Below are 25,743 nucleotides of genomic sequence, written 5' to 3' on the forward strand. Positions count from 1 at the left end.
GTTTGTGCCATTTTCTTTTTCTGCAAGAGGAGCTTTTGCTGAGGTGCAGAGATGTAATCCTTTGTGAATTGTTGTCTGCTCTGCTTGCTTCTGCCCCACTGCTGTAATCATTTTGCTGGTATACAGAGCTATGTAAAACAGATGATTAGTTAGCAGAGCTATTAGAAAGCTTGTTTATTATTTAATGGAGGTTTAATGACACATTTCATCATGCTTTCTCCCATATGTAAAATTCCAAATTACTGTGGTCCTTCAAATCAAGCTTTGCGTTTGGGTTATGTGGCAAGTTGTTGTGAAACTTAGAAAAGAAAGTAGTTTGAACCTGAGGACTAATTTGATAGAAGTCAACCTGTTTTCTGCATTCATTAGAATCTGATCTGCTTTAATAATGTCATTTCTACCTTCAAAGGGCTAGAAACCCAATAATTCATTTTGCTTATAGTATCTTTATGGATTAGATGCATCCACTTAATTATCTCGGTAGTCCTCAGTTCTGCATTGTAATGAATTCCTTCAACTATTGAGAAATGACAAATGAGAAATGACAAGTATTGATCAGATATTTTCAACGATCAAATTTTTTCAGATAAAACTGAAATGCGAAAATGGAAACGCTTTTCTGAATCATATCTCTTTTCAACAAGTTTTCCGTGGAGAAAGCTCTGAAGATTTCCCTATCGTCTTCTTTTTGTTAGGATTAATTTCATTCTGACTCTTTTTTTTTTGTAAAGTGAAATCAATAAAAATACCTTACAAATCACTGTAATACCAGTGAGTGTGTTACATGTAAACAAAATTATGTACATGTAGATCAGAGAACTGTGCAGTAAAATCAAACTCAAATAACTGTAAAGCAGCAGCTTGGTAGAGATCTCACATAAACCACCATGTTTCATTGACAAAGCAATATATTTAAGAGACAAAATAATATGTAACTCTAATGAGCTGTTTAAATTTCAGTCTGTGTTTCACCTTGTAGTATTTCTGTTTTATGAATGAACAGAACCATTAAATTAAAAATGAAATGAGGTGGTAAATCACTGATTTAGTTGTATGTGAAGTTTTCGTATGCCTCTGGATTTTTCTGAAAGAAAAACCTTTTTCAAATCTTTTCTACAAGCATTGCCCTTCAGCTGGGCCATTTTGCTTTCATTTAACTATAACCTCGTTCCTTCTTTATATTCTAGTCTCTTGGAAATTAACAACAGAAACTTAGGTGATCTTAAGTTTGACCTGATCTAATAATCACAGATATCAAACCACTGGAGCATTGGTTATCTTTTTTTTTTTTTTTTTTTTTTTTTCCTCCGAGTAAATCACTGCTATTCCAGAAATCTATTTCACATCATAATGGTTCTCACTCTTCTAAGGATTTCCGCTGTCTTTTAACAATCAAGATTGGAGTTTTACAATACAAGGCAGATCTTTACAAGTGGGCAATACAAAAATCCAGGGTGACACCTCGTTTTACCTGCTGAAGAACTTGTAGCTGGGTTACTGGTTTCAGGAGGGCACTGACCAGCACTTCACACAGCCCAGTTAGACACCCCTGTGCCCTGGTTGGTTTGTAGCTATAGTGCTGAATTATTTAGGATATGAGAGCAGAGCAGCGTGGGTCTGATGCCAAGAGGAGTCTGAGATCTTGCTGATGCTTTAAATATTCAGAAGAAGCCCTAAGATGGAAACCTCACAGAATTCCGTTCATTGTCAGCGCACTGAAGCCTTCAGGTAGCACAGTTTCTGGCTAGACTTAGCATGGTAAAAATCATCTTGAATTCTGTGCTGAGTACGAGTCACTTTGTTTCACCTTTGGCTGAAGTAAAATGTTTTTAAACTACAGGTTCTTCACACCTGGGCTGCTCTGTCATTTGAATGCAGAATCTTTTCGTATTCCTTCAAATACCAACCAAAATGCCAATATTTGATTCAGTTTCAGCCCTTCAAAGGGGATGTACTGGATAATGTTTCAGTAGGTGATGCTGACAAGAAAAAGCAGTATGCCACTCCTTCAGGCTGCCGCTATTTTCTGCAGGCGAGATGCTGTGTGTTTTTGGTAGTGATCCTGCAAGCTTTAAATCCACGTGTCCTGGAATGTGTCTGCAGGACATTCGTAAAATCAGATGTCCTGTCAAAACACTGTGAAACATCTGCTTCCTCTGTAAAAAGTGACCATTCTCTTCATATGGGTGGAGGCTGTAAGTGAAAATCTTTTTAAGAAGCGTGTGAGCCCTAACAAGACTGTTATTGCACCTGGCTTAGTTTTCTATCTTCCAGTTCAGCTCAGAGCTGCTCAGTGGCCTCCAGCAGATCACACATAAATCATTCTGTCCAGGTACTTATTCTTTTTCTGCTGTTACAGTAGAGGCATGATGGTTCTCCACAATTCCAGCCCTCATGACATTTAAAGAGTTCTTTAGGGTCAGCAGTCATAGAAATAAGAGAGTTTTTATGAATTGTGATGACCTTGAAGTCTGCACCTGCCACTTTTAAGTGAAATAGAAACAAATGGTACTGTCTTTCTCTGGAAAATTTTTGATGGACATGAGGGTTTAATAAAAAAAAAAGATGAAACTTTCTGCCATCAAACTCTGGTAGCACAGAACTGTCCAAACAGTTTCTAGTATTGCAGCTGGGACAGCAGATGCAATGCTGCAACCCGTGCAGCGGTAGAATTTACATTTGAAATAGGAACTATGTGATAGGCTTCAAACTTAATGAGAAGACTCTGAATTTCAAAATGTCTCCTTGTTCCATTAAATCAGCGGCATCAATAGAAGATATTATCTGTGCCTGGTGTCTTGAGCGCTGAGGGTTATTCCAGCTATCTACTGGAGGTAGAGTTGATTAAACATGTGGTAATTATTTTGGTGAACTGAATTTCTGTGGAGAAGTGTGCATACTTGCATTTCAGCTTTCCGGAGTTCAAGATCTCTTTGTATTAACTGCCTTTAAGCAGCAGGACCTGAGTTTTTCTATTCAGCACTCCAATTTTGATGTCTAAATCATCAGATCCCAACTTTGAAAGGAAACTGACTTAGTCTCTGAAAAAGTGGCTCTTTTAAGTGCCTAAAAGCAGTCGCTGTAGGAAACTTGAGCCGGAAGCAATAAGTCTTTACTGATACAGAATGACCCATGAGTTAAGTTAACATTGTGTACTCAATCATAAAATGTATGTTGGATGCATGAGGCATGACTTTTTTGTCCTTCCTTTTCCTAATTGCAGAATCTGTGTACACTGCTGTCACACAAGGAACCTCACATACACACATGCTAAGCAGTATGTTCTAGTCAAATAAATTGAAAAGAGGACTGTGTAATGTACTGTTACTTTGTAGCTGATCAGTCTACGGAGAGAGAATAATTTGCTGAAAGAAAGAAAAGTTAATATTGAGTGACAAAGTCCAGAAAGTCTCTCTTTCAGAACAGTTTATAAACAGAAAATGACAAGATGTGTTGCAGATCTTTTATTTTATGTAACGTGGAAGAAGATTGTTCTGAAAAATAAAAAAGGGAGTTAGAATACTTAGGAAAGTTATTTCTGACTTCAGTGTGTTTCTTGACTTAGGAGGCTGACAGCCTCTTGGGCAGAACTAGTGAGAACTGGAGTCTTTCAAAATATGGCGTGGCTTTTTAGTTTTTATCATACACAATTTTTTAATCTAGCAGAATACTGAAAATACAACGCTCTCTGTAATCTGTATGTAGAGAGTGTGTCTGTCTGTACACAGATATGAACAGAATGAAGTTGAATGCCTAGAGTTAGCAAAATAATTCCATTTGTAAGGAAATGCCCAGTGGAATTAGTCTTAAGCTTTGTAGCATTCCAGCACTGGAGCAGATATGGACTGGTTCTTCTGTGGAAGTAGTGTGCTTGTCTTCTATACATACAGGCTGTGGCATTGATGTGAGTGATATGGTCTGCTTTCACCAAAAGGGCCTGCTGGATTACTGTTTCCTGGTCATTTTTCCAGTGGAGGTCACTGACAAAGTCTTTTTTCCCTTGTTTGAACAATACTTTGTGAGTCTGTAAAGAGCCTCTGAAATGAATAACAATGAGGTCAGAAGAAATAAAATGAGCTTGTTACCATGATGGCTGTTGAAAATTTATGAGACCTGCTTCGTGTCAGCAGAATAAACTCAGCAGCCTTCTGCCTATCTGTAAGAAAAATAGCTGTTAAAAAAAACAACAACCATAAATAAATTAAAAAATCAAGAAGTCTTAGATTGTTTAAGTGCAGAGGTGTGGAAACTCTCAGCTGGAACAGCTGTTAGATTCTCCATGCTTCATTCTTTTTTTCTCAGGCAGTATTAGAGAGCTCTTTTCTTTTGTCTTTTTAAGGAAGCCTGTTCAAAATCAAGGGAAATCATTTCGCTCATTCAATAAAAACAAAAGCAAAAGTGATTTGCATAGATTGATAAAATCTAAAATTATTTATTCTGTGATAATCTGTTTGTATCCAACACTGGAATGCTGTGGAAATTAGGGCTTTGTCTTATTTGTCTCTTAAGAGCTGGATCAATGCATGTTAATGTAGACTCTGTCCTGAATGCAAAAGCAACGTAGAGGAGTGAGAGGAAAAGGATGATCACAATGGAAAGCATACAGACATCAAGTGACATAACCTTTAGGTCACTGTGGGAGCCTGTGTTAGACCTGGGGGCTGTAGGTGTCTGCCCACAAGTCCCACCTCTTGGTCGCAGTGTAGTGGAGTCTTCTGATAATGCACTTTTAGTGAAAAGTATATTTATCTGTCAACACGTTTACTCCATTCCATTCATATTTGCGATGCCAAATATTACTTTATCATTTTAATTCTACTGGATGGACGTTTACCATGGTGTCCATTGTCTAAATTACTATTTTTGTTGTGTTTTTGGAAAAGAATCCCTTAAAGTCTCGGTTGAGGCACAGTCCATGATTTCAGCTTGTCTTTGCTGAGTGCAGAACTCTGGGTTGCTGCCTGCAGGTCTTGTGTCCAAAGAAATGCATTGCAGTTAAAAGCACAGGGCCAGCTGGAAAAAAACCCATAAACCTTTATATGAGATGTCCCAAAACTGGCTTTGAGAATCATGTGGGGCACTTGATAGATTATTGTTATTCTACTTCATAGCCTAAAACTACTTGTTTGTTTTCAGAGTCTACTTGCAGAGATGAGCAAGAGGGGAAGGAAGAAAGAGAATAGGGATTTTAGATCTGTGAAATAGGTATTGCATACAAACTGGGTTTTTTTTACTGACCTTTTTCATCCTGCTCCACTCATAATGTGATCAAATTTCTTTCTCCAGCTGATGAATCCAATTTCATTAGAAACTTCAGTTTGCTGAAGTCTATGCTGCTTTCTCCTCACCTTTGAAATTTCCTCTTAATAGAATTCATTTGAATGTGTGAGTGTTCATTTCCTTCATTTTCCTATTTTTATCTGCATTTCGTGCTCTTGCTGAGTCCTAACAGGACCCATTTTTCCCCACAAGGTCTATATCAGCGAAGTGCCAGTGGTGCAAGACATTCCAGTGATGTATTGCACCTATACATCATCAAAGCAACAGGGTTTTGATAAACAGCATTCTAATACATCATTAGATCATCACTGATGGCACTTTGATGATGTATTATATTAGTACATCATCAGAGCACTGTCATTCCAGTGATGTATTTATAAACAGATGGTGCTGTCATGCAAGAAAGAAGGGAAAGCAGAACACAACATTTCATTCTGTTACAGTACAAAATGTGTCCTCACCATTCATTCAGAGAGATTCAAGACAAAGATCCTGCGAAGGCATAATTGTCTCATTAGACGTGTTGGCCGTGAGTCCATTGACTTCCCTCTCCAGCACCTGATGAGCAGTCAAATAATCTTTTTTCAGCCAGGAGCACATAGAGCTCTTTGGAACATATTTTCATGTTTGTTACCACTCCTGACATTAGGGTTATACATCGTTTTTAATAGTTACATGTTTACATGTATAATTGAAATAGATTTTATTTTTTATATACATACTGAAACTGTATTTCTAGCATAGGGCATTGTGCTCCCACAATGAAGTTTGGGTACAACAGCAGCAGATGCACTTGGCACACCGCTGGACATTAAGCAGTTGTTACTCCTGAAGCTCGCAAGGACATTTTCTCCTAATTCTGTAGGACTGTATTCTCCCCTCAAATCAAACATTGCTTTGAATGAGTTTAGAGATGCAACACAATATATTGATGAAGAGATTCTCCTAAAGTTGATTCTGTTGTGAAATACTTTATACATAGAAAGCTATCTTCTTTTGCTGTGGGGGAAAAATCGTTCAGGTAAAAGCAAAAAAATAAATAATGAACAAAAGCAAATGAAGAAAAAAATGCAAGTGATCATTTTGTTTTAAAGTGATGTAGATCTAGTTCTGTGTAGTATAATGGCTATGGAAATTATTGAGTTTACACCGATTATAACCTTTTTGAAAGCTAGCTGTAGATATCATTAAATAAACTCCTCTCTCATTTATTTTCACAGTGATAAACCTAGCTGAATAGGATCATCAACCTCTTGTTCATACGCAGCTTTTGTGAAGCAGCACCTGCTGCTTTTGCGTCGTCATGAACTGTGCGTCAAACTATTTTTACCCAGGAAGTCTTTTTATGGCTCCTTTGTAGCTGAGGAAACTGAGGAACACAGAGAGCAGGCAAACTAATAGTCTCACCCTTGGTCTAAAAGCAGAAATGACTTGGCAGGTAGGCCTGTAGTCCTGTGATTTATCTGCAAGGCTGTTGATTTGAGATGACAGTGGTGAAACGCATCTAAACTTCTCATGCTGTTGTCAAACCTCTGCTTTGGACATCTGCATTTTCATTCAACTTTGGTAGAGCTTTTTCCTTTCTCCACGTAAAAAGGTAAATAATTTTTAGAAAAATGTTTTTTAAATTTATTTTCAAGATCAGCAATCAGAATGAGAACTGTGTCCCCAGAAAGATACACTTGAAAATGTTCTACAGAAGTTAAATTTAAAAAAAATTCACTCAAGAATAGGTTTTAAATATCTTCTGTGTTTTGTATCAGCACAGATGATGATGTGCATTGGGATTTACTATTGTGTCTTATTGCTATAGGTAAAGAATAAAATCTTATTGTGTAAAGGGAACTTCAAAGTTAGACAGGTTTGGTTTGCACACTGAAAAATTTGCCATATAGAACTGGAGATGAATCTGTGCTTTCTGAGAAAAGACATTCCATAAAACATACATAAGTGGCAGGAGATATACAGGAAAAAAAGCACAAAGTATTTCTTTCAGCAAAATTTGTCAAGAGGAACGTGAATGTGCTGGCCAGTGAAAACTGCAGCCAGCACGTTGTAGTGTCCAGTCAACACGTTACAGAATCGCTGTAAAGCAGCGTTTTTAACGTTGCTTTAACGTAGGCCTAATTTGGATTGTTTGTCTTGAGTAAATAGTATTCTAATGACTGTATTCTAGTAGTCATTGGAAAGCCACAAACTAGAAATAAATTTGAGACAGCAAATTTCATAATTGAAATACATGAGAGGCAATACTAGTATTGTAATTCTGCAATTGGAGAATGGAGCACAGGTAAATACAGTGTTTTCCCTGAGGTCCCTCCGCCATAGCAGAGATGTCACTTGCAGACTTGCAGATCTTCAGTTTAGGTACACTATAGCATTCCACATTCTGCAGGGCATATGAGGAGAGTGCGAAAGTCAGCTTTATTCACAGAAAAAAAAAGATTGGGAAAGGCTTATTGCTGCCTGCCACTGCTGCAGTATTGTGTAGCTTTTCTCCTGGTGGTGGTGTTCCATGTGCCTGGTATTCCAGCTCTTTCTTCCAACTTCTCGTCAGCAAGCGTTTTCCACTTGAAAAGTGTATCACGCTGAACTCCACTGTATAAACTGCTATGTGATTGTTCAAAGAGTGAGTCTGGGTCAGATTTTTTCTCATCTTTTTCTGTGTACCTTACTGCAGTAGCCATGACATCTGTAAGAAAAGCAGGCAGGATGACCTAAGCAGCAATAGCGCCTAAGTGGTTCTATCTCACACACACTGACTTTGGCTCAGTAGGATGCTGATGTCTGTAAATCTGTGAAAAGGCATTTTGAAGAGAATGTTGTGACAGTTATTGTAACAGAGAGGTCACATGATGACGATGTGGTAGAAACTTTTCTTTAGGGAAGAAACAAGTCGTCTTAATGTAAAGATCTCATAGGCCATTAAAGCTTGCTTTTTTTTCCTGGTTGCAAATGGTATAACGCTTGTATCTTATAACTGAAACTTCCCCGTTAGAATAGAAGTTGCCATCTTCTAATATGTCTGCAGATGGAAATAGGGAAATACATTCTTAATTAATGCCACCTTCCCCATATTTTGTATAAATCAGTTTCCAGCAGTGGATCAGCATATAAGCATAAAGTACTGCCCAGTTTGGCTCTCCTCAAACTGAGGTGTGTTTTACACACAAGGGTAAAAGCATGATGATTTTTTGTTGTTTTTTTGTTATTTGTTTTTTGTATGATATTGGGAAGAATGCTTGAAATATATAGTTTGTTCTTATAACAGAGTTTTGAAACAGTATGAGTCTCTGCTAAATGAAAGCAAATAGTGTGATAGTGTACTCTGGTAGACAGAAGTAGACTGGATCATGTAGTCAGGAGGGAAGTAGTCCGTGGAATACAAGCATTTCCCCTTACTTGGCACATTTTAACCCACATTTCTATTAGTGAGTTCAGTTTTGGAACCCGCTTACAAATACTGGTAAACTTGAAGCCCACAGATAGGCCCCCAAGATAGTCGTGGGGAAGTCAAGGAGAAGAGGCCTGACTCCACAGAGAGCAAGGAAAGATGGCTTTAAATGTAAAGCCATAGACTCTCTTGGGAATTTTTCTTGTTGGGTGAAGCAGTCGTACTTCATTCTTTCTGAAGTTACATTGATGGAGATAACCTAATGTTTGCCTTTCATTTAAAAGTGAAGCCTTCCTTTGTTAAAAACAAAAATTTGAATAGGAAATGCCAAATGTCTTGTTTTCAAAGAGGAGGCCAAACTTTTTTGCATGCAGACAATAGGGAAATATTACCAAAACTGAAGCAATGTATGAAAACATTAAAAAGACGTTTCATTTTAAGTACGAAGAATAAAAATTTTAGAAATTTACAGTCATCAGCTGCAAAAGGCGAGGATTGTTATGAGCAGAAGAAAACAATCTGTGTTTTACTAACGGTACTCTAATCAGTGTTTCACCCATCAGAAGATGACTCCACTAGCATTTAGCAATTATTCCATAGATTGATCCAGGTTAAGGAAATAACCTTTCTGTTCTTCTGCTTTACAACTAAAATGAAAACATTGGAGGCCTTAAAGGATATTTATGTCAATATAAGAATAAGGGAATGGATCTGAAATGTTGGTCAGCCAACTCTGCGTATTGAAATTATTAGCGAAAATGGAAATTATGCAGTTTGTTACTGCAAATGAGACAGACAAAGGGAAATCATGCTTTCTGTCAGAAATGTGAAACGAGATTGATACTGGGCAGCATCCCATTATTTCAAGATGCCAACAGTTTTGACACTCCAATTGCAATTACTGGAGATAGTGGCTCAGCAAATTGAGAAGGAAATTAGGTTTGATCGCATGAGAAAGAGAGCAATAAAAAGCCTTCCTTCCATTTTTTAAAAGGTATGTAGATATGCCAGTAAGCTTCTTCCTCAGAAAAGAAAAAGATCACAAATCAGAGAAATCTTTGACACTATGGAAATTCAGGCAAGTTCATCACCTCCCTACAAATAACACTGATAAGCACTTTAATTAATGTGGTCTGCTGTTCTCTGTCATGTCTAATTTTCATCTAGGGCTACGCTCAGCCTAGCTCCTCATGTCCTGCTAACAAGCTCAGTAAATCCAAACAGCCATAGGTCTTTTACCTTCTACTTTAGAAACAATCATCTCGAAGAATTGCTTTCTCTTATTGATATGTTGAGGTTTCATACAATTCCTATAGAGATCTTCACTGCTATCTATAACATTTTGTCAAAATGGTGTGCATTTCTTGAGTGGAGCGAGAAGGATTCCATGCCTGAGTAAAGAATGATTAAATATGTGTCAGGCAATTTCAAATATCTAGGAACCTAAGTAAGCCAAGTATTTCACCCTGAGTCTGCAGAGCTGAGGTAAAGGAGGAGATTATTTTGAGTCTCCCCCGTAGTATCTGTAAAGACGTTGTAAATATTTTGGTAGTGGCATTGTTAAAAATGAAACTTAAAGATAAAATGCAATGTCTGATGTGGAGAGTGAGAGAAACCCTGAAAGCCAAAAATCAAAACTGAAGCAGATGTCATCATTTCCAGGCCAAGTGAATTTAACACTTGGTGCTATGTATTCAGGGAGGTTATTTTGCTAAAGACTCACAAAATTATAGCATACTGCCAAACAAAGTAATAATCATTCAGTTCTCCAAAAAGATTAAATGATAATATTAGAGGCATAAAAGCATGTAGTCACATAGTCATCTCTGTACATTACTGTTTTGGTTCTGTAATTCACATAAACTGCTGATCAGTTACTCTCCAAATGCTTTTTCAGAGTTATCTTAAAATCTGTATTTACTGTCTTCTTTTGAACTTAAGTGTTAATGTTCAACGCTTATGTGCCTAAGGATGTGCTTAATGGATATGGCCAGCAAGCAATTTCATGGAAGCATGTAATAGAATGGGTTAGGTTGGAGGGGACATTGAAGATCACGTAGTTCTAATCCCCTGCCATGGGCTGGTTGGCACCCACCAGCTCAGGCTGCCCAGGATCCCATCCAACCTGGCTTTGAATGCCTCCAGGGACGAGGCATCCACAACTTCTCTATGCACCCTGTTCCAGCGCCTCACTACCTCTGAGTAAAAAATTTCTTCCTGACATCTAACCTAAAACTACCAGCTTTTAGTGTAAGGCCGTTCCCCCTTGTCCTATCACTATCAGACCGTGTAAAGATTCAATCCCACTCCTGCTTGTGAGCTCCCTCCACGTACTGGAAGGCTGCAGTGAAGTCTCCCCAGAGCCTTCTCTTCTCCAAACTAAACAAGCCCAGCTCCCTCAACCTTTCTTTGTAGGAGAGGTGCTCCAGACCTTTGAGCATCTTTGTGGCCCTTCTCTGGATGCGCTCCAACAGCTTCACATTCATTACTCTCTCATTTGAGGCAGGATGAATGAATAAATCATGGCGCATTCTTTCATTTCTTAAGTGAGCAGAAGACCTAAATCACATACAAGTATGCAAATTCCACTTCTCAGGTCACCTGTACTCTACGCACTCTCCAAAATCTCTTGGGACTGTGTGAACCTCAGCTGGATGTCAGGTTTGTAATGGTCAAATTTCATCACGTTTTACTAAATCTGTCATGCAACATTAGTTATAGCTGCATAATCAAAGCTTTGTATTTTCCTTAGTCTGATATAGGGTTTTAAGTGCTTATGTAACTAAATGGGCATACAAAGACCAGCAAATACGTTGTAGAAGAAAAATGTTATTAACTTATGAAAAGTAGAGTGATTGCAATCCAAATAACTTTACAGAAAATGAACTGGTTTTCTGCCAGTTACCGAAAACCTGGAAAACTCCAAATGCTTGGCTGCTGAGGAACTCATATGACTTTGCCCTTAAGGAACCAGACCTGAGGCTTCTCCCTAGAAGCTAACAGAGCCGGTACTGCAGGACCCCACATGGTGTAACTGGCAGCCAAGTCAGATGGATGTTACAGTATTACAAGAAACAGAGCAGACACCTGGACTAATGTTGTGTAAATGCTGCATTTGATAACACTGAACTCAGGATACCTTACCTATAGCTATCCTATATATTCTAAGGAATAAAGGTCTCTGATCACCTCCCAGGAATTAATTGTCTAATGAAAGAAGTAAGCTTTAAAAGTCATTAGACAAAACAGAAAAGTCATAATTACAATAGAATGCTGTGAGGTCATGCAAGATGTCAAAATCTGAGGTGGTTTTGCTGTAGGGTTTATGTAACCTGTAGGGATCATTTTTCTTCAGAAATATCTATTTAATGAGGAAATTACGCTTTAGCTTCGATTATGCTCCTATGTCACCTTGGCTTGTGGGGAAACCTTGTAGGTAGTTATCTTGAAGAAAGAGAAGTGCAATTTTTGTATGAGAATTTGTTGTGGGAGGGGATATGCACTTAGAGCATATATTTTCTTCTGACCACATATTTTTCTCTGTGAGGAGTTACACTTTGATTTCTGAGGCAGCAGGCTACTTTGGTTTGAGGTGGAAACAGAAATTTCATCTTCACCAGCAGTGAAAGCAGCCAGTGCAATTCACTGAATAGTTGCAGAAATAGTAGATTTTGTCATACCAAGGCTGTGAGAGGGCTTCATTTGTCTTGAGAAGGAATTACACTCAGAGATGCTGTGCCGTGCACCCTGCTGCTTTCAGAGTCTGTATAACCATAGCGAGGGGCAAAGCTGCAGACAGGTAATATTGACAAAAACAGGTGTGGTTTGGGTTACTGGAATTAATTCCTTACAAACAACAACCAAAATGTGTGCTAAATGATCATTGCCGTAACAATAGGAAGAGCTAGTCTTAAAGTACAGTGTGTAAAGTATTGTAAAAGCTACAGTCAAATTAAGAAAGACACTAGAAGAACAAATATTCTAGTACCTTAGCTGCTCTATTTAATTACATCTTGACTTAACGTGTCTTCTCAGGATATAATGTTTTGTTCAAATATTTGTGTAGCCCTTGACGTTTCAATCAAAACTGCTGTAATTTAGGATTCTAGCACAATGTAAAATTACAAGGATGTTGTGGAATGGCTGGGGCTGGAAGGCACCTTGAAAACCATTTCATTCTAAACCCTGCCACAGGCACGAGCATCCCCTCTAGATCAAGCTACCCAGGACCCATTCAGCCTGAGCGCTTCCAGGGATCATCCACCACATCTCTGGATGACCCACGCCAAGACCTCACTATCCTCACAGTGAGAAAAATTCTTCCTAATATCTAGTCTAAACCTACCCTCCTTTGGTTTAAAGCCATTACCCATTGTCCTTTCACTACACTTCCTGATAAATGAAGAAACATTACATTTATGTATATATGGATACAACCTTTTCAGTTGTTCTAAGCTAACTTCTGCATGTTGTTCTTTACTGACATTTGTGTTAGGTAGTTGCCTTTATAATCATTTTCTATTTGCTTCCCCACTACACTCCTTTTCTGAATGACTACATAAGGGAGTAGCATTAAGTGCCTCTCAAAAGTTGTAGAAAAGCAGAATAGAAATTATATGATAAATATTAAGGGTTTTTTTTTTTTAACCATCTTTAGTTTAAGGAGATGTGTGTGGTTTTATATCTTAATGTAGGGCCTGCTCTCTTTAAATGAAGTGTTCAGAACCTTACCAGATAAGTTTCATATATCACATCAGTGGGAGATTTGATTAAATGACCTCAGAAGGTCCTTTCTCAAGATGCTTAATCTTCAAACCAAATGAGTGCCATAGTGTCAACACAATACACGTGTAGATTTTTAGTATGTGCAGAAGGAATTTTAGATTAGGAGGATCTAATGATAAACAATGGATCATTTTCTACCTGGAGGCTGGTAACGAGTGAAGCAATGCAGGTTCTGTATATGAAACCCCTCCGATTTATCATCTCTATGAGTAACCTGGAACAGATGTTGGAGGGTGTTCTTGTCAGGTTTGAAGATGACAACAAATTGGAGGGGACCAATGAATAGTGAGAAGGCAGGGCTGCCAATCCAAACCTGGATAGGCTTGAGAAGTTGTCTGGCTTGAACTCTAGGAAATCCCAAGAGTGAAAACATGCAGTCTTGCACCTGGCGAGGAAGAAATCCATGCAAAAAACACAGCCTGAAATCCAGCTATGGTGGAAAGAGCTGGACATCTTGGTGATCAGAAAGCTGAACTCAAGCCAGCAGCGTGGCCTGGCAGCAAAGAGGGCTGTATTGTAAGAAGCATAGCTAGTGGAGCACATCCTTATCTCTCTCTACTCAGAACAATGCTCTGCACAGAGGTTTGTGGCAGGTGGAAGGAAGACATAATAAAAATTTAAATGAGAAGTTCAGACTGGAGGTAGGCAAAAATTCTTCATCACAAGGACTGCAGAGCATGTTCCAGAGAACTCATTCACTCCCCATTCTTGGAGACCTGAGGAGATTAAACCCTTAGCAATGTGCTATCACAGCTAGCCTGCTTTGGACAGGACTTTGGGCTGGAATTTTCCTTAGATGAAGAAATATGTTGCAGTTCCTTACTTTTTCAGTGCACTGCTGGTAGGCAGAATCAAGATCAAGTCTGTCATTTTGCTGTTGTGTATCTATAAAATTTAGCAGTTTAATTTCTTAACCAGAATTCCTGTCCTTCTAAGACTTTTTGCATCTATATATTTTAAATATAAGGTAACATTGTGTGCATCATAAACTAAATCACAGCATTTCTGTCTGAAAATTAGAATTTTGGTTGCAGTAGACATTGTCTGCTAAATTCCTAAGAATGGATTTTTAATTTTAAGCTTGTTTTTTTTTTTTTTTTTTTTCTCACTTATTTCCAGGTTTTTAATATCCAGATTTGCTTGGTTTTCTGAGGTGGCCTCTTGTTTGTTTAGGGAGAAATTAAACGAGCACTTCCAAATGCTCAGACCATGGAAAGAAAAATATATTGATTTACTCTAAAATTGAATGAAAACAATATACAGATAATTACAATATACAGATCATATGCAGGGACAAGAAAATATTCTTTTTTCAGCATTCTGATTGGCTGCTGCTGATGTAATGGTACATTATTGAGTGATAATTGTTTTCTTATGGTGTTTACAAGGAGGCAAATGGTTCATGAATCAATGCACATAGAGACTGTGAAACAGGTTGCTTATTGATCCACGAGCTGTTTGTGCTAAAGTTTGCTGCTTTGAAAAGAAAACAAAAACAATGTACTCCAGAGTGCATTCATAAGGAAAACAATTTAGAAAGCAGGAGTTTAAATTTACATTTTAAATTGGCTCAACTCTGAAATATGCTTTGCTCTTTAAAATACTGAATTAAAACACAAATAGTAAACCATAGGAAGTAAATTCGGGACTTAGCATTGTACCTTTTTCCTCTATTGCATTTCATCAGCCATCAGATAGCAGGGGGTCCAGTAAACTCCCCTTTCTGTTTCCTCATTTCCCTAAACTATGGCAGAAGTATTCTTTCTTGTCATTACTCTACACATTAGAGTTAAAAATGCTTAGCTAGGAAGATTTGCCTCTTTCAATATTGCAGACTTTTGAAAGTTAGTGAAATGAGATATGTAGAGGGGCACAGTTCCACTCTTCCAAGTGGTTTGAGATTAAGGAATGTAAAATCGTTGACCTTCCCAAATTTGAGCTGCTAGACCAACATTTGATCTCTTGCACACAACTTCCACTAATTTCAGCCATACTGCACTGGAATTTGCTACCAGCATCATCTATCACTGTGTGTCTGTGTGTCTGATTTTGTGGATCAGGATCTTCAGGAACTTATATCCCCAGACAAATCACTGAAGCTTAATCAATTGCTGTTCATCTGCTGAACAGATAAAATGCCTGTTACAAAGTATCGCAATTTAGCTTATATTTTGGAAACCTGTTGAAAAAAGCTTGAGCAGTCACTTTAATTTGTAGCTGAGATTAGAATAGGTAACACAGAAATAGATATTAACTTGAACATGATAATGTAGTGATGCACCTTAACTCAGCAACTTGTCCTCGTGACATACTAATGAAATCCCTTCTTTCCAAACTCACATCACATTCTGTGGTGAAGACAATCACTGTGTAAAGTTATCTGCCTGATAGAGGAAGAGTTCAGTGCCATTTTGTACTTAGGGTAGAATGGAAATATTTTATTCAAGACTAAGTAATAGTTGTGTTCCTCTAATTTCTGTCTTTGTTTCTTTCATAAGAATAAGTCATACATTGAGGTTCTTCACAAGCCTTCTGTTGCTTGAGTTCACCAGTTTGAGATTGTATGGAAGGCATTCTTCATATTGGATCACTGGTTGATTGATTTCGGAGCAACTTTGACTTAAATCCATTTTCAATTTAAATCTACAATAGTTGATACATTCTCTGTTGTTTTCCTAAATCAATACTTCTTCCAGTGTTAAGACAGGTCTAGCAGATACTTGAACTGCACCCTAAAACCATGTCTGAACATTTCTAAGTTGTGTATCCTGTTACCAAGGAAGACTGAACTTCTTTCTCTCCAACAACATTCACAATGATCAGTTGTGAATCTTATCCTCTCTGGAGATCTGATTAACCTCTTTCCAAACCAAACCAAAGGACATTTTATTTCAAGCTGATGAATGGGCTGAAATAGAAAAGCAAGAAATAGACATATAGTGAAAGGAATGGCACAAAACTTCCTGACGCTCAAGTTACCTGTATTCTGCATGGTGAGGAGTAGCTCAGGAGTGAGCAATAGATTACAAGTGTGGTTTTGTAATTACTGAATTATTTGGCAAGATGCAGAGGTCTAATTTACAAACCTTTTTGACCCTGAGTACATGGCTGGAAAGCCAGTTCTTTGCATTAAATAACAGCCTTTGCTACCATACTAACCCAGCTTATTAAAACTGTTGCTTTGCTTTCTTCATCCACCTGTGGATTGTGTTTTCTGAAGTGTAATCTTACAGAAACATTTTTATACGATTGTTGCTTTCCTTCCTTGAGACATGACCAAAATACCTCTGCTCCTCCGCAGTTTCATCAGTAGTACATCAATTGTACGCAGCTTTTGAAGCACTTTCATTGATCTTCTCTCCTTCAAGAACATGTGGAGAAGCTGCTAATAGCATCGTGTCTCTAATGGCTTCAGTTGACACTGGTTCTGACATTTATAAAGCAAATGACACACATGCACAGGAACAATAGTTTAAAATCCCAGTAATTGTGGACTTGCAGTATTCTCTGTTCTCCCTCCTACAACAGACTTCTGTAATATCAAGAAGCAGAGGAGCTCAGGATATACTCAGTAGAGGTATTTTGTTGAAACTTTACGTGTAATACTATGATTCTAAATTCATGTATCGAAAACAAAGGTCTAATTGGGAAGGAGTACTTCTTTGTGGAAAAGGAATTTTTGTCAATCAGGAAATAATCTAATTTATTCCATTCAGTTTCAGCTTTTCCACACCCTGAAAGCATTCTGGACATGAAAAAGTGAATAATGATATCTTAAGTTCTGGGGGGAAGGAAATAACTCAGTGGGTTGATTATGATCTGAGTATTAGGATACTCAAAATTCAACTGTGTCCAGGCCTGGGGTCTGCAGCACAGGGAGGACATGACACTGTGGAAAGGGTCCAGAGTAGTGCCATGAGGATGGTGAGAGGGCTGGAGCACTTCTGTGAAGCTGAGAGTCAGGGCTGTTCAGTCTGGAGAAGGGAAGGGTCCAGGATGACTTCATTGAGGCCTTCTAGTATGTGAGAGTTTACATACTGGAAGGAGACCAAACTTTTATGCCATGTATGCCATGATACTAGCACAAGGGAGAATGGCTTTAAACGGAAGGAGGAGATATTTAGGTTAGATGTTAGGTGGAAATTCTTTACTCAGAGGGTGGTGAGGCACTGGAGCAGGTTGCCCAGAGAGCTGTGGTACCCCAGGCCGGATGGGGCCCTGGGCAGTAAGATCTGGTGGAGGTTTGGAATGGGATAGGCTTTAAGTTTCCTTCCAAATCAAGCCATTCCATGATTTTATGATTTTGGTTTACTGTATGTGTTTTGGACTGATAGCAATGTGTTACTGAGTCCAAAGTTACTTATGTTTCTATCAATTCCTTTACCTTGTGAAATAGTGCTAAGAGCAAAAAGCTAGAGACCTTTGATGCTCCAGCAGATGGTACTCAGAAATACATCCAAATTAAAATACGCTTCCATTACTCTTCTTTGATTTTAAGGATTGAAGTTGTGGACTGGCAGAATATTATTCACTTCTAAATCTTTAAGCATAATGTGATCCTTATATAGGTTTGTAGATACGTCAGTAATGATACTTCACTGCAAAAGCTTCTGGGGTGCATCAAGGTTTTATGACCATAATGAACTAAAATAAAATTTTAGCAAATGACAAAATGGGGAAAACAAGCAGAATTTTGGAGATCAATTGGATTATTTTTAAAAAAAAAACAAAACAACAGTAAAACACAAAGCTTGATAAATAGTTTTACGTGGCAAATTTTTGCTTATGCTGTTACCTATTCATTTCTCTCAGAGTTTTTGGTTGTACGTTTCAAGTTTTCAAGATTAATTTGTAATCTCTGTAATCCTCAACATTTCTTATGCTCTTAATAGCAAATCAGACACACGGTGACAGAGATTTCTCCTCCCAGTCCCTATAGCATTCATTATGAAATCAGTCCAACAGTGACTCAGTTACATATTTCTTCATGCATTTTGCTCAAGTATTGAGTGTTCCATGTTTTACTGGCTCATCTCAGCATGTTGTCTGAAATTGCTGTTGACTCAAGCATCATATACAGGTGTGGGAAATAACTGTCATATATACAGTATGCTTTCTGCACTGATGATTTACATTTCTCTTTGTTGAATTCCTGTTGTTCACTTCCTCTTCAGTATTCAAAATCCTTTCTCCATTCACCTCATGTACGAAACCAGTAGTAAGTAAAAATTACATGAAGTGTATTAATTACCATTTTTCATTCATGAATTCAAGTCCCCCAGCCTTCCTTACAGTAACCTCCGGAAAAATAAAAATCTTGAGATATGAAATTTGCAAGAACACAGAAGGGCAGCATAATATATTATGACTCAGTTTCACATATCAGATTCTTCTTTTACTTCCTTTCTAGTTACTGTAGCACTGAAAGCATTTTTTCCAGATTCATTTTCGAATAAATAGTATAATAATAATACAAAAGCTGCAAATGTTCTGCAGGTGAAAATAGGAATAAATTGGGTAACATTACGTATGGTCTGGAAAGTGGAATAATATTTGATGTTTAGTTTAATGAGTCTTAAACCTTTCTTTCTACATAATTGTATACACATACATACACATCTACATTTGTGTATGTATGTATGCATTTTTAATCCCAGCAGGTATTTTCAGTGTAGGTTCCCTTGAAGTTTTCAATAACACATTCCTTTTTTTATTTCCAGACCTGCCTGTCTCTCATGTATGCTTAGCAAGTTGAGAGCTGCATCGATTGCAGCAGGCTCTTTCCCAGAGAATTGCACCAAGTTTCAGCAGCAGCAGAACATTCAGTATTTCAGTACAATGCTCTGTGACTGAGAAGGAGAGAGGGGGAGAAGCCATGGCTGAAATGCTGTTGCGAGGGCTCTTTTATCACCTGTATGGCACAACTGCAAATACAAGCCTTTTTTTTTTTTTTTTTTTTTTTTTTTTACCAGCGGGGAATCTGGTCTCTGATTATCCTGCTTGCCCAAATGCTTTTGCAAAGTGGGTAATGTTTCTGATTTTCCAATTTAAATTAAAATTTCCTTCGTCTGCAGTTTCTATTGCAATCGGAATGTAGGATATAGCGCTTGGAAGAGTGCTATACGAAGGAGCCCCCGGAATGTTTTATGCATGTTGATGCCTTCCGCAAGGCAGAAACAAGTAACTTAAACAATACAATAAATTTTACTCAGACATAGATACAGGTCTTTTCTGGCTTGTCTATAAAGTAAAAAATATGGAATGATTTGCTTCCCCTTTAAGGAGGTTATTAGCTTGCTTGTATCTACCAGAGGAATAGAGGTGCACACAGTCTCCCATTATTCACTGGGTTTTTAATCTTGATCCCTGGCTTCTGCGATAAGTTATTGCTGGGGACTGGAATTGCTTGGGGAGTGATGCAGGTGCCTGAGGGCCAGCAAGTGGCTCTGTTATGAGAACTGGCTCTAATGATTAATGGTAGGATGCAGTGCACTACTGCTGACTTCATTGGGAAATACAACATTGTTAATTTTATCATTATAAACTCCCAGCACTGCAAGAGAATGTGTCTGCCTCCAGGATGGTGAATTTGATAAAGAAGGCTTTTCTGATAAGATATCTCGTACTCCCAGGGAAAAGTATTCATGTTTAATCAGGGAGTATTTAACTTGCAATCCAAAAGTTACCAAGTAATATGTATAGGTCATTTAAAATTTGTGCTCTACAGTTCAGGTCGTAACATTATAAATGGGTTTGTATACACACTGAAGCAAGAATCAATATAGCACTGCTCTTTACAAAGACTGTCATAAGACAGGGAACTAAATATTTTTTCACTTGAAATGGACACAGACTTTTTAATGAGCAGTAATACTATAAATACAGATGAATGCATACATGTGCATGCACTGGGAGCCATCTTGAAAGGTACTCAGTAACTTCTGCTCTTGCTGGTATCAGTGCCTGTGATTTCAAAGCCAACCACTAAAGATAGGAGGAATTGCATCCTCTCCCTGCTGAATAACTAAAATAGGCTATAGGTCTGGTATGGAGCATTGAAGTCAGAAAAAGTGATTGTCCTCAGTGTGCCAGTTCTTTATGGAGGCGTTTGTGGGACCAACATGTACGCTGTCGTATTGCAGAGGTATGGGCGCAGCTTGATCAGGATATCATCGTGATGGTGTTGTTTTCCATCTCAGCAATGTTACTGACAGTGGTAAGGACATCCTTTGGGATGTAAGGTCAGCTTGAAGAGAAGCTGAATTTCATGGTGTTATAGAGGATTTAGAGACCTTTATTTCATTGGAAACAGTAATGATTGCTGGAATCTTACTGATTTACAGTCAATAAAAATTTTGTCTGTTGTGCTTATGCTCATTCCATGTGTTATATGTCTTTCTCCCCCATATTGTTCTTTTTTTTATTTTTTGTTGTTTTTTTAAATTACTTTAATTTAGAAAATCTTCAGGCTGTGCACTCTCGGCATTTAAACAGTAAAATAGTTTGGCAGTTATTTAGTAGATGTTTATGCCGTGTTAACATGTGATAAAGACTTGAGCAATTTTGTCAAACGTTCAGTGAAGGTAAAATTACGACAGAGGAAGAACATTTATGATAGAGAGTAACTTGGTTTTTTCAGGAAAGATGCTCAGCCTAAGAGATGGGACACCAAGCAGAGAATGGCATTTGAAGGTAATAGGGTGATTTTATAGAAAACCTAGTGGAGTAATATCTCTTTGTAGGTCATATTAAAACTAGATTGACTCGTTCTGAATCTGGAACAACTTTTTGAAACTGAATGCAGAATATCTTGCACTGAGATGCATGTTCCTTATGTAGTCCTTTCTCCATTTGCTCTGACTGGCTCTTAGAAAATCGACTGTGTTAAAAATTTAGATATTGCACTCCCTTCTTGTCTGAATGCAAACTAAGCTGTTGGGACTCATTCTGTAGCTTTGTCACATCTTCTCAATAATGCATTTTGGTACATGGGTGGAGAAACTGAGAGTGCTGTCACTGAATGTACCGATGGCATAAAATACTGGAATGTAAAGAACATTCACTGTCTGATCTAGTTCTACAGCAAGCATTGCTTTTGTGGAGGAAAGATTTTATATGAGTATTGAAGCAAAAAAAATCTGCCTATTGATAAACACGAAATCAAAATCATAATTGACAAATTTCAAAGCTTAGGTTTTGCCATTTCAGGTTCTTTTACAAACTGTAAGCTAAATGTTATAAAACTTCCTGGGAAAGGTAAGAATATCAGGATGATGTGTAACAACTGCAGTATTCATAAAGCAAAAGTAACAGCAGCTGGTAGTATTGGCTGAAGTTAAGTAGATGATATAGTAAGAGCATATAGCTAAGTGGATAATGGGAATGCCATCCTGAATCTCCAGAGAGATGGTAATCCATAGCAATCGAGATGACTCAGAGGCACAGAAGAAGAGCTTAGATGACTTGGATGTTAATATGTGCAGACAGAAACGGCTGTGCGCTTTTCCTGATAGCCCTGAAACTGTTGGGTTAAATGTGTTGTATATGTATCGGTTTGTCAGTCTTGGAATACTCTTTGACACGTTGCTGGAAATGCAATTGGTGCATTCATACAGAAGAATTTCATGGCATAGTAAATGAGTAGTGGAGGGAGACAGCTGACTACTTCAGAGTTGAATCCTGACAAGTGGAAGCTATAGAGGTCATCATAGGAAGGAAGATTGTATCCAGGCTTGAAAAGGAAAGGTTCTGAAGTAGACCGTGTTTCCACCTGTCTGGCAACTTGTATAAAAATAAATGTTAATGCCTCCTGACTGATCAAAATAGTGGGTCTGCTTTAAACACATTTTTCAATGGTATAAAAATACTGCAGTATAAAGTGCCATTGCAGCTCAGGCTGAAATTCTAGGCTTAGTTATATCTTAGTCTCCTATAGGCATTGGAAGGACTCTTTCCTCCAGTGTATGCTTGGCTGCATATATTGTTTGTTTTTCTCCTTCTGAAGTAACAAAAATCAGCCATGGCTGGAAATAGAATACCAGCTGGGACAGGAAAGTGCTTTGAAGTAATACGGAGAATCCTCTGTTCTCAATGTTTGAGATCAGGAATGAAGGCTTCTTCGGTGTTGGAGGGTGATTTTGTTCTGTTCTCTCCTTGTTTTCCTTTGTGCTCCCATCCCCTGCTCCAGTCATATTGCCAGAGCCTTTTGAGGAAGATTTACTCCTGTGGAATATGGAGAGTAGTTTAAAAGCTGACTACATCTAAATCTAAATCTCCCCCTCAGAATGTGTCTAGTGTTCTTAAGAAGAAAGTAGTAAAGCAATGTTTACCTCTGACAGCTTTATTAAGGGAGATTAAACATTAACTTTTATGTGATTCTTAAGAAACTGATGAGCTAGGGAACAACTAGTCCCTCACAAGGACTATTCCCTGACTTGATCAGGACTACAGTTGTAGTATAGACTAGTGTAGTGCTCAGGGCAGACCTTAGCTGGGTAGAAGGCCTTCCAAAAGCCTTGACACCAAGAATAGAACCAAAGACAACTATACTGGCCTATAAAAGTCCTGGATGTATGTAGTAAAAATAAAAAAAAAAAGACTAGGGGAAACTTGAATGATGGAGATTGTCCTTCATTTCCCTGCTAAAAAAGGTTGTCCTCTTTTGATTTAGCTTGAAGCTTGAGAAATAACCCGAACAGATCATGTTGATAAATATTAAAGCCTTAACTGGAATGAATTATTATCCTATTTGGGGAAATAAGGCAGGCTGCAGCCACCAGATCACCTCAGGCAGTAAGGATTATCTGTCTTTATCACTTACCTACTCACTAAGTAGGTAAGTTCTCCGTATTCTCCGTATCGCTCAAGGTCACTGTCACGACCAATACAAGTTTATTACTGCTGTCCCTATAGTGTGGCATGCATATGTACCTTGTATTTCTGATACGTGGTAGACGTTTAAGGGAGACGGAGTCTTATGTTGGCACCCTGGTGTCCTTGACTCTCAAGGCATAGTGTCAACTTTTCATATGGAAGGCGCCTAGTCTGTAGCGCTGCCTATTAAAAGAGCAGCTCTAATGCTCTTGTAGCTTCCTCTTCCCATATCTATTTGTAAAATGTCTTATCTGTCAAAACACTACTATTAAAACTTTCTAAAACTCAAAGAAAAAAAAATCCACTAAAACAGGAATAACCTTTCACTACAAGACACTGCATTCTGATTTTTAAGAGAGGGAAGAGTATAACTTTTTGTGGATTCTATAGGCAACATCTGAATTAATGCTAGATATAGTAAATGAGCGTGATTCTTAGACCATCAGTATAATCAGAAATTTCATTCTTCCCCTTAATTTCCTGTTAAAATGATAAGATAAAAATCCATGTATTTTATCTACTCAGTGATGTTGTTGATGGTACAAGCCATAGCTTACAATTTTTACTTTAACAGACTTTATTCAACAGTCTGTTGAGATGTCAGAGAAGTTAGGAAGTGATGCATTTGTCAGTAGAAACAAATTTGATCCAATTTAAAGGAGGCAATATGTTTTGAAATACAATTTCAAGACCCCCCCCTGAATCCCAAAGGCTTCTTTCTTTGCCAGCTCAGATACTCATGTACAGCAGTGCAACTGAGAAGCTGATGTTGTGATTAGCACAGGTAAGATCTGTGCAAAATGTACAGCAGGCGGGATTCCAACAGTGAATTTCTGCAGAAGAGAGAAGCTGTATTTTTGTGAAACGCTTTTAGATGTGTTGTGAATCCTGAGAAATAGAAGTGAGCATGGACCTCAAGGTAGCCACAGACTTACTTATTCTTGACAGTCAGTCTTCATGGTCTATTAGAGCCAGTTTTTTTATCCTCTTTTACACATAGGTAGTTACTGTAGTTGTGCATAAAAAGAATTGTGAAAAAGGAGCAAGAAATAGAATGGAATTTTTATTCTTCTCTCAGAAAACAGTGAGAAGCCTGAAGAGAAGCCTCTAGTCCATGACTGACATGTTCTGGACTGGTGTGTTTGTATGTCGGAGATCTTGAAGAATGATAAACTGAGGTAACATTGGGATTTTACTGTTCCATACACTGCACTAACAGCTGATGGAGCTGTTGACATGAATAGGTTCAACGCCTTAAGCTTCCATTTTCTACCTCATTGTTTGAAGAGCTCTTACGCCTCTCCAGGTATTTTCTCCTATAAAATCCTTCAGAGGAGACAGAAAAGAATTGTTACTTCTAGGCTATGGTTCCTCTCTTAGATGTCCCTCTCTGAACAAGATGATCTTCACTCCAGTGGAAGTGTGAGCCGTCTTGCACTGGTTATTCAAGGATAACTAGCTCAGATGACAGTATCTGCTTTGTGGGTAGCTAAGATTAGTTGAAATGAATCCCTAGTGACTGAATAACATGCTCTGAATCAACACAGAGCTACTTCTAGCAGTGAGGGGAACACAGATGCCAGACTTTTCCAAGTGCTAGTTAACTCCAAATATCAGTGTGTCCCTGGAGGCATCTGTATCTCCTTCTTACCTACTTAGGATCATTGCCAAGAGTTGCACTGCTTTGTTTTTCTGCTCCTGCAGTGAGTGACTAGATAACACGTCACGTAGCCTGGTGTCTTATTTGTAGAGATTTGTATGTGAACTTAGGACAAAACTTACTTGCCCTGTCAGCATCCTCTGTGTTGCCGAGAGTTTAAAAGCAAATGTGATAAAGAAAGTAGAAATGTAATTAACAAAGACCAATAGATGCAGAAGTCCAGAGCCAGTTTTAGCTACTATTTGTCAATCCACGCTGCCATTGTACCAATGCTGAGACATGGAATTGCTGCAAAGTCAATTGTAGTGGCATGGTTTTCTGTAATGATTTCATGTCAGTCGTGATATGCTGCAGAAAGTTCTGTAGTCAGCTTCTACTGTTCATCCTTGCTGTAAAAAGTTTTGAAGCAGACTCTTTTCTCCATGTTCTGTTGATGTATGCTGCCCAAAAGCTTTGTAGCCTTTCAGTGCATGCCGCATTTCTCTTGGTCTGCCTTATCCGTGAGGAAGAGTATAAGAAAAACCAACAACACTCACACATACACACACAAAAATCTTCATCCCAATTCATTTGCCTCCTAGGACAGAACTTAGCAATGTACTTTTAAGTAGTAACAATAGAGGTTTATCAACCTCTAACCAAAGAGTATTTGCTGCTTTCTAGAGCTACTCTATTGTATTTTCCTACAATGTTTTGAAGGAAGATTTTCAGAAAAGAGTGAGTTCTAATTTTGGCTTAAAGTGCTGAAATG

This window comes from Tympanuchus pallidicinctus, unplaced genomic scaffold (assembly GCF_026119805.1).
Source record: "Tympanuchus pallidicinctus isolate F22 unplaced genomic scaffold, pur_lepc_1.0 scaffold18, whole genome shotgun sequence".
Classification (NCBI taxonomy): Eukaryota; Metazoa; Chordata; class Aves; order Galliformes; family Phasianidae; genus Tympanuchus; species Tympanuchus pallidicinctus.